The 8,979-nt window shown below is 38.3% G+C and overlaps 1 protein-coding gene across 9 annotated transcripts in view; it reads left to right on the top strand.

Annotated features, from left to right (window-relative positions):
* The first annotated feature begins 3,379 nt into the window (after positions 1 to 3,379).
* The window catches only part of LOC116631059 (claudin-12), a 136,736-nt gene continuing 131,136 nt past the window's right edge, over positions 3,380 to 8,979 (top strand). For 8 of the 9 annotated variants that reach the window (XM_032402215.1, XM_032402211.1, XM_032402208.1 and 5 more), the window contains exon 1: positions 4,739 to 4,828. The gene's annotated coding sequence lies outside the window, so the exon portion shown is untranslated. Of the gene's footprint in view, positions 3,496 to 4,736; positions 4,829 to 8,979 lie in introns of those variants that run through there. The other variant, XM_032402209.1, reaches the window with a different exon arrangement.

Below are 8,979 nucleotides of genomic sequence, written 5' to 3'. Positions count from 1 at the left end.
CTCCCCTGAAGCTTCCAGAAAAAATACAGCCCTACCAGCACCTTTAGTTTAGCCCAGTAAGATCTGTGTGAGGTTTCTGACCTCCAGAACTGTAAAATAATAAATTTGTGGTTGTTTTAAGCCACTGAATTTTGTGGTAATTTGGTACAGCAATAATAGGAAACTAATACAGTAAGTAGATATTTGTAGAATTTTGGTGGTGGTATATTGCAGTGAATTTGTTTTAAGATTTGACTTACTCCTTAATGAGTCTCTGTTGAGAAAAAATGGAAAGCCAGGATTGTTAATTGCTGATCTAAAGTCTTACCTAGGGGCATCTGGGTGGCTCAGTCAGTTAAGCGTCTGCCTTCAGCTCAGGTCATGATCTCAGGGTCCTGGGATCTAGCCCCACATTGGGCTCCCTGCTCAGCAGGGAGCCTGCTTCTCCCTCTCCTCCCCACTTGTGCTCTCTCTCTCTCTCGCTATCTCTCTCTCAAGTAAATAAATAAAATCTTAAAAAAAAAGAAAAAAATAAAGTCTTACCTAAAGTACTTCTGAGAATGACATTCTAATAATCTAGTCCCACTAGGGTACATAAGTATTTTGTTCTATCTTTGCTATACTAAAGGCCAGGCTAACCATAGATGTGAACTTACCAATAAGTTTAGAAATAGTCCTTCACTTCCTTTTGGTGCTGTTATTTTTTTTTTTTATCATTATAATCAACTACATATTCATCCCAGCTAAAATCTGCTAAACCAAGTTAATTCATCAGTGATTGGGAACTAAATTATAAAATGATTTTGTATACAGTTATTGGATTCAATTCAGTTTTATAGATGAAAGAACTGAAATTCAGAGCAAAGAAGTGAGATACGCTGTGTCATATTGCTGTCATCCCTCTGGCTGGCCTGCGCTCAGAGATCCTTTTACCCCCAATCTTTCTTTCTCATAATTACATTTCTAGGTCTAACTTTGGGATTGGATTGCTTCAGGCCTTAGATAACTCTATCCATCCTCTGAAGCAGTATGGAAGATTAGAAGGTGGTTATAATGGACAGATAGTGAGTGGCCTTTTCCCCTTTTCTATCACTAACAAAAAGTTCCTTGAGCAACATAAAATGAAAAATGGTAAAAACAATGTCAGACACTGTTGTAAACTTCTCTATGTATAGTAACTCATTTAATCCTTACCATTATTTTTTTGATGTAGATAACATTATTACTACAGGTAAATCCTGAGCCAGAAGGGGGTCACTTAACTTGCCCAACTTAAATACAGGCAGAGTGGGATAGGGATGGATGCAACCCTTTACTTTTGTTTAAAACTGTGATGCTTTCTACTGGGTATTTACCCCAAAGATACAAATGTAGTGATCCGAAGGGGTACGTGCACCCCGATGTTTATAGCAGCAATGTCCACAATAGCCAAACTGTGGAAAGAGCCAAGATGTCCATCGACAGATGAATGGATAAAGAAGATGTGCTATATATATACAATGGAATATTATGCAGCCATCAAAAGGAATGAAATCTTGCCATTTGCAACGACATGGATAGAACTGGAGAGTGTTATGCTGAGCAAAATAAGTCAATCAGAGAAAGACATGTATCATATGACCTCACTGATATGAGGAATTCTTAATCTCAGGAAACAAACTGAGGGTTGCTGGAATGGTGGGGGGGGGTGGGAGGGATGGGGCAGCTGGGTGATAGACATTGGGGAGGGTATGTGCTATGGTGAGCGCTGTGAATTGCGCAAGACTGTTGAATCACAGATCTGTACCTCTGAAACAAATAATACATTATATGGTAAAAAAAAAAAAGAGAGAGAAAAGAAGAAGATAGCAGGAGGGGAAGAATGAAGGGGGGGAAATCGGAGGGGGAGATGAACCATGAGAGACGATGGACTCTGAAAAACAAACTGAGGGTTCTAGAGGGGAGGGGGGTGGGAGGATGGGTTAGCCTGGTGATGGGGATTAAAGAGGGCACGTACTGAATGGAGCACTGGGTGTTATATGCAAATAATGAATCGTGGAACACTACATCGAAAACTAATGATGTAATGTATGGTGATTAAAATAACATAATAATAAAAAAATAAATAAAACTGTGACGCTTTTCCTCAAACTTTTTATCTTGAAAAATTTTAAAGATACAGAGAGTTGGAACAGTAAATGAACACCCATACACTGCCTTTCTCTAGATTCAGCAATTATCAACATTTGCCACATTTACTTTATCTCCATTTGGTGTGTGATCATTTGAAATTAGTATGCAACGTGACACTTCAACATCCTTTTTTTTTTTTTTAAAGGTTTATTTATTTATTTGACAGAGAGAGACACGGCGAGAGAGAGAACACAAGCAGAGGAAGTGGGAGAGGGAGAAGCAGGCTCCCGCTGAGCAGGGAGCCCGATGCGGGGCTCGATCCCAGGACTCTGGGACCATGACCTGAGCCTAAGGCAGAAGCTTAACGACTGAGCCACCCAGGCCCCTCTCAACATCCTTTATACATATAAAATACATCAGTCCTATACAAGACTTCTGAAACCTTTATTTTAATTCAGATATTCACTAATGCAGTACTTCATATTTAGAAGCCACAAAGAAAGGGCCAGGATAGTTGGAATTGTGCAGAAGAGTAAAGTTACTTTAAATATCTAATAGCTAGTTATGTGCTCAGTGCTTTGCCTGTATTTAGTTCCTTAATTTTCAAGACAATTCTATGATGTAGGTGATCTTATTATCCTCATTACAGATAACCACAGAGAGAGTTACACTTGCCCAAGGCCACCCAACTAATAAAACCCCATATTAAACCAGGCAGTTAAATATATTTTTAAATATTTAAAACAAAGGATGCTGAAGTGTCATGATGCCTATCACCTTAATGATCACACACACACATAAGTGGAGATAAGATAAATGTGGCAAATGTTGATAGTTGTTGAATCTAGAGAGTAAGCATATAGGTGTCCATTGTACTATTCAAGTTATCTGTATCTTTTAACATTTTCAAAGTCAGTTCTAGAGTTTGAGCTTTTCTACTTTGTGCCTTGGTAAATACTTTGTGGAAAAAAGTATTTAAGGATTTTTGCTAACAAACCTTACGGGGAGATCACATTTAGTAGTAAATATTTACTTGGGTACCCAACCTGAAACTATTTTTAGTTTTGTTTCGTTTAACTTTTTTTTTTTTTTTAAACACCTGTAACCCAAATCTGGAAGGAACTGAAGGCGCAAGGGGAGTAAGGGGGCCGGGGGCCAGGGAGAAAGAAAGGCAGAAGGTGATCGCAGGATGTTGCCTGCGGCCGGCGGCCCAGTGGCTTCTGGGAATTGTAGTCTCCCAGTCATCCAGGGCATTCCTGATTAGGGCCTCGGGAAAACCTGACTACGCTCCCAGAAGCCTCCGGTGCGGCTCGCTGGGAACGCACTTCCTGGGACGCTGCGAGGGAGACGCTCTAAGAAGCTCCTCAGTGTGGGCGAGTGAAATGTCTTGGATGTGAGAAACAGGTAGGTGTGGTCAGGAATCTGATTTTTTGGGTCTTTTGCATAAGTTGTTGAGGATTTTGTGTAAAATAGCTAAATCGAAGGGAATCAGGGACACTGAAAACTGTTGACCCCACATCTGTGGACGTGAAAATTGAATGAGGAGGTATTTGATCAGGCTTTTAAAAAACTGTGTACACCGGAGTGTGGGAAATGTCGAGGTGTCTTGCCGGAGCAGCCGAGGGCTTGGGCTTGGCCAGCGGGGTGTGCGGTGTGGAGCTGCAAGTTGCTATTTTTGAATCACCAGTTGGTTGTGTAATGATGACCTGCTCGCGGTTCAAACCCACTCGGTGTTGCAGGGATGGGTTTGTTCTGAGAGCGGTAACAGTCACTGTTGCGGTCTCCTTCTATTGGCTCTAACCAGGAGAGCCCCCCCCCTTTTTTTCCTTTCTTTCTGCTAGCTCTGTTGCTCCTAAGGACAGGGCTCGAAGAGAAGGAGAGGAGAGGAGGGGGAGTGCGGTTTGCTCTGGAAGCTTGGTTTGCTTTACTCTGAAGCCCAAGTTGTGTGTAATAGGCCTTGGAAGGGGCCGGTTACCACGTTAGAGAAAGGCCAGACTTGGTGACCCCACTTAGAATGAAAGCTCAGGGATCCTAGTGTGTGTTTTTAATTGAAAACGATTTTCCCTTAATTTGGAGTGAGCAGTTATGCTTGATACCAACTTAAGAAACATACATTTAGAAAAGAAAAATCATAATTTGAAATCTCCTCTGTGCAGACTGTTGAGGACAACATTCTACATAATAATAATGGGGCTAGTGATAAATGCCTTAATCCAGGAAGTTCTCTGGCATTTATAAGTTTGCATCCTGCCTATTGTAATAAATAGTATTTGAAAGGAAGTTGTTGGTGCCTAAAATAGATCTATAGAAACATATTTAGATGGCAGGTTGAGCCATTGGTGGAACTGTAAACTCAAAAAAGCATTCTAGTTGCAAATTTTAGGATGCACAATGCAGATCAACTTAGCCTAGTTTTGTTATCAGTGTCCTTTTAAAAGGTACAAAAGAAACAATGAGTTTCTTTTACTTCCAAGACAACTAACTGCACAGTGTTTCCTTGGGCCTCCTTATTCTTAGTTGTGAGTAGGATCTAAAAAATCCATTGTGTGTGTGTGCACGCTCGCGTGTGTGTATAACACGCACACATATATATATAATTTAAAGAAGTATTATATTAATTTAGGACATTTTCCCTATTTCTTTAGGCCCAGATCATCTCTACTGTCTATTCAGATGTGCATATATTTCTTCCCTAAGTTGATTGAAGTTGTTTTACACCTGTCAAGTACCTCAAAGAGTAAGTACATCCTTTGATTTTACTCCTTTTCCTTTTTCCACCATATATCAGATGGCATGTTTTTCTCTTGTTCAACAAAATGAAGTTATAAGATAGACTTCCCTTGTGAGAGCAATGATTGATAACCTGTAGTTTCTAAGAAAACTCCAATTACAGGTGGAAGGGACTGCTAGTCTTACCTTCAAGAAGTAATGTAGCTGCTGTTACACATGTCTTCTATAGCTGTTCCTGGGATTGTCCCAGAAGAAATTACATAGTGATGGGTCTGTGAATTCCTAAAGCTGTTAGCCATTATTCCTGCCTCGGACTTCTTTGAATGCTATTCAAAACCACAAAACAGCTATCTTTTTGAAAATACTTTTAGTTGAAAATGATATATTTGATAATTTTAACTGTGTACCGGATTTTATCCATCTACTTCTGAAAGTCACCATGGAACAGATAGATGACAAATGTGAAGTGCTTGTTTTGAAACAGAGTCCTTATTTGATTTGGTCAGTAACTGCTCCATAGAGAATGCTCTGTTATTATTGTTACATGGCTGTAATCATCTGTGATTGATTGCTGAGACCCAGAAGAAAAGCACATTCCTGGCTAAAGAAAGTAAATAAGCCTACTAATAATCATTATAAATTTAAATTTCTTACCATACTCTGTTTTACAAAAGGCTTTACTATTCATGATCTTATAGATACCTTGGGGGACACTTTACTGTTGAGATATTTGAGGTTCAGAGCACATAGATGACTTGCCCAGTTTGTAAATGGTAGGTTGTGACTGGCATTGGGTCTCTGGTTGCCTGGATGGTAGTACCAAGTTGCCTCTCACACGGAAACAACAAGCCCAGACATCTATATATTTGACCCAGCTTGAGGCTGTTGCCTAGTTAGTGTTCAAGAGTACTACTTAGATTTGTTGGATTAGTGTGTTCTTAACCTGGCATATTTTCTACAGTCCCTAATAAGGGATTTTCATATGGCAAAAAGATGTTTATCTTTTTTCTCCATTGCTATATTAAAAAGAAAATATAAATACAAATATAGTAAATTGTTCTGCTTTAAAAAATAGTTTTGCTTTGATAAACAGGCATTAATTTGATATATTAACCTGTTAATAAAAAGGGGTATATCCAGAAGTAACAAGCCTGTTGAGTTGAAAACATGAGGATCAACACAGGTACAATTGATTGACTCCTTGGCCACTGTGAAAGTTAACCAGTGTTGCCAAACTTAGTTATGTATTTTTGGAAGAATAGTCTTTATGTAAATACTTGGGAATCGCCTCAGTTTTAGGGGAATTTTTTAGGGGAAGAAAATCACCTTTGTTTTAAAAAATGGGAGAGACTGGCCAATAAAGTGGAAAGTGGAGGGCATGGTTTAGAAGCAGCTTGGAAGCTTCAAAACGTAAGATATGAATGAATGAATGAATGAATGATAACAGAGCAGATTTGTAACTTTCTCTCTGGATCCTGACCATACCCATATGGAGCTTACATTTGTTTCTTTGTTCAGTTATTTAACAAATAATCGAGTGCTTTCTGTGTACCAGTGTGGGACACAGTGAATAAAAGAGAAGGCTTTCTGTCCTCCTGGAATTCAGACTAGTGAGAAAGATAAATACTGAACAAGGAATTATAAGCATAATCACTGCTCCCAAAGAGAAGGTGCAAAGGTGATTTCAGAGCATTTAACCAGGGCTGGGGAAGGTAGGGGATCGGGGAAGAGAGAACAGGTTTAGGGCCAGCCTCCCTGAAAATTAGAAAAATGAATACCTTTTGGGTAAGCAAAGGATAGAATGGAATTAAGAAAGTTCTAGAAGGAAGAATAGCATGAAGTAAAGCCCATAGCCAAATTTAAAAGTGCCAAATTTGAAGACTGAAAAGAAAAGTAATATGACTACATAGTCTGTAACATGTTAGATGGGAGAGTGACACATAAGGAAATTGAGAATTTGACAGGAACTGATGGTGGGATTTGAAACTTTGGAAGCTGTAAAGTTTTAAAATTTAGAAACTATTCTGAGGGAAATAAGAAGGCATTGAATGTGAGAAATGTAGTGAATGTGAGAAATGTGGCTCAGCTGGTGGAGCATGCAACTCTTGATCTTGGGATTATGGGTTTGAGCCCCACGTTGGGTATAGAAATTACTTAAAAATAAAATCTTAAAAAAGAAATATAGTGAAATAATCAGATTTGCATTTGAAACAAGTTATTTTGGATTAAAAATTAATTGGCATAGGACAAGAGTAGAGATCTTTCACCTTCTTAATATGAACAAATCCTAACCTGAGAGCATTATTTTCAGTTTTAAATCACTAAACATACTCCATCTCCCAACTATCCCTATAAAATGATACTTCATCCCTCTAGTGAGATATATGACTTATCAAATCATGCAGATGTGGAGTTAAGAACAGATCATAAAAAGGAAAGTAGCCAAAGAAGGTTAAAAAGAACAGGGACATTAATTCCAGCACTGAGGTTGAAATTAGCTAAAGAAGTGAGGTTAATAGTATTTCCCTTCTGAAAAAATGCCATGGTATCCTTGTTGACTGTGTAAATTAGGATTTTAGTCAATCTCTGGGCTCTGAGCTAAGAATGCTTCAGTAAAAGCAAGTTCAGGGGACTGATAGGACATTTGTGTTGATTGGATGCAGGATAAGTTCGAACACACTTGATCCTGATGTAAATATTGACCCACCTCTGTTCATTAGTGTCATTTGATAGTCTATAATTTAAGAACTACAGGAATTTATTTATAATAAGTCATTCATTCTGATCTTGTTTCTCATTCCCTTTTCATTGTAGGAATTAGTGGTACAAGGCAGCTTGATTGGAGAAATCTCAGTATTTCTGATACTCCCAAGTTTTTTACCCCTATCTGTGAAAGCAAGAGAAATTTATGATTGGGTTAGGACTCTGAGTACGTCGCCTGAAGGAGTTCTGAAGCTTTGAGAGAAACAGAGGGAACCTTTTTCTTATGTCTTTACAGCTTTAATCAAATCATCATTCTCTTTCCTTGCTCAGTCTTTCTCTAACCCTGGGTGATACATTTTTTATGAACAGGTACCTTATTGGTTCACTTTGCTTAATATCTAACAATTATCCTTTGACATGTAGTGATCATACAATTGATTCACTCTCAGCATATTGACTTCTCATAGAACAGCATATTCTTTCCCTCAGTCTGATTGTTAATACATTGGAGCAAGGTCCAGATCTTAGTGGCTTCAGTGTCCCTCCAGGACCTAACAGTATTTTGCATGTGCTGGATACTCAGTAAATACCTGAGTTGAATGAATTGATTCATTGAATGAATTATTACTTGGTAATAGCTACTTCCTTGCCCGATTCTACATTATCAATAGCCTACCTTTGTGAGTTACTGTGGTCTTGGAACAGTGCCCAGTACTCATTTATTCAAATATCCCTAGAATGACTTAATGTTGGGCACTGTGCAAGTTGCTAACAGTGTATGGGGGAGACAGACAGGTAAATGAGCAAAAGCCAGTAAGAAGCTGCATTTTGGAGCTTGACATCATTAGTAGCCTTTTCCAGTGTAAACATCCTCAAACCTGCACCACAGTTTCCATTGCTGGAACAAGGTAGTTTGATTGCTAAAATTAAGCAAGACAGTTTTTCTCCCCATTTTGCATGAAAAATATAAATTAGGACTATAATTATTTTGTTTTGTTTTCATATGTAAACAGTGTATTTGTAAGTAATTGCTACTTCTGGTAATATTGACAGAAGACAACATGATAAACAAGTAGTAAACTAATATTAATGGAGAAACTTAGAACTAATTATGCTTAACTTGAGGCCTTTGAAAAATGGTTCACTTGTGCTTAAACTGATTTTATATTGTACAGTTATATAGATATGTATGTGTAACTACATATTTTCTGCTAGTAAAATTTTTCCTAGTTTACATGATCAGATTAAATATGCAAATAGGTTGTTTTCTAAAGAAAAAAAAATGTGCCTTCCCATTCAGACACATTTGATCAAGTCCTAACCCAGTTTAGCATTTTGATCTTCTTTCTGGCCCCTGAACTCCTGGAAATGCTATTCCACCATCGCAGCAGATAATATTTGACTCTGCAGAGGATCATGGGTACTCTGAACACATACTGTATTCAGAAACAATAA

This window comes from Phoca vitulina, unplaced genomic scaffold (genome assembly GCF_004348235.1).
Source record: "Phoca vitulina isolate PV1807 unplaced genomic scaffold, GSC_HSeal_1.0 scaffold4, whole genome shotgun sequence".
NCBI lineage: Eukaryota > Metazoa > Chordata > Mammalia > Carnivora > Phocidae > Phoca > Phoca vitulina.
Note: the sequence above shows the minus strand (reverse complement) of the source record. Positions and strands in the feature narration are given on the sequence as shown.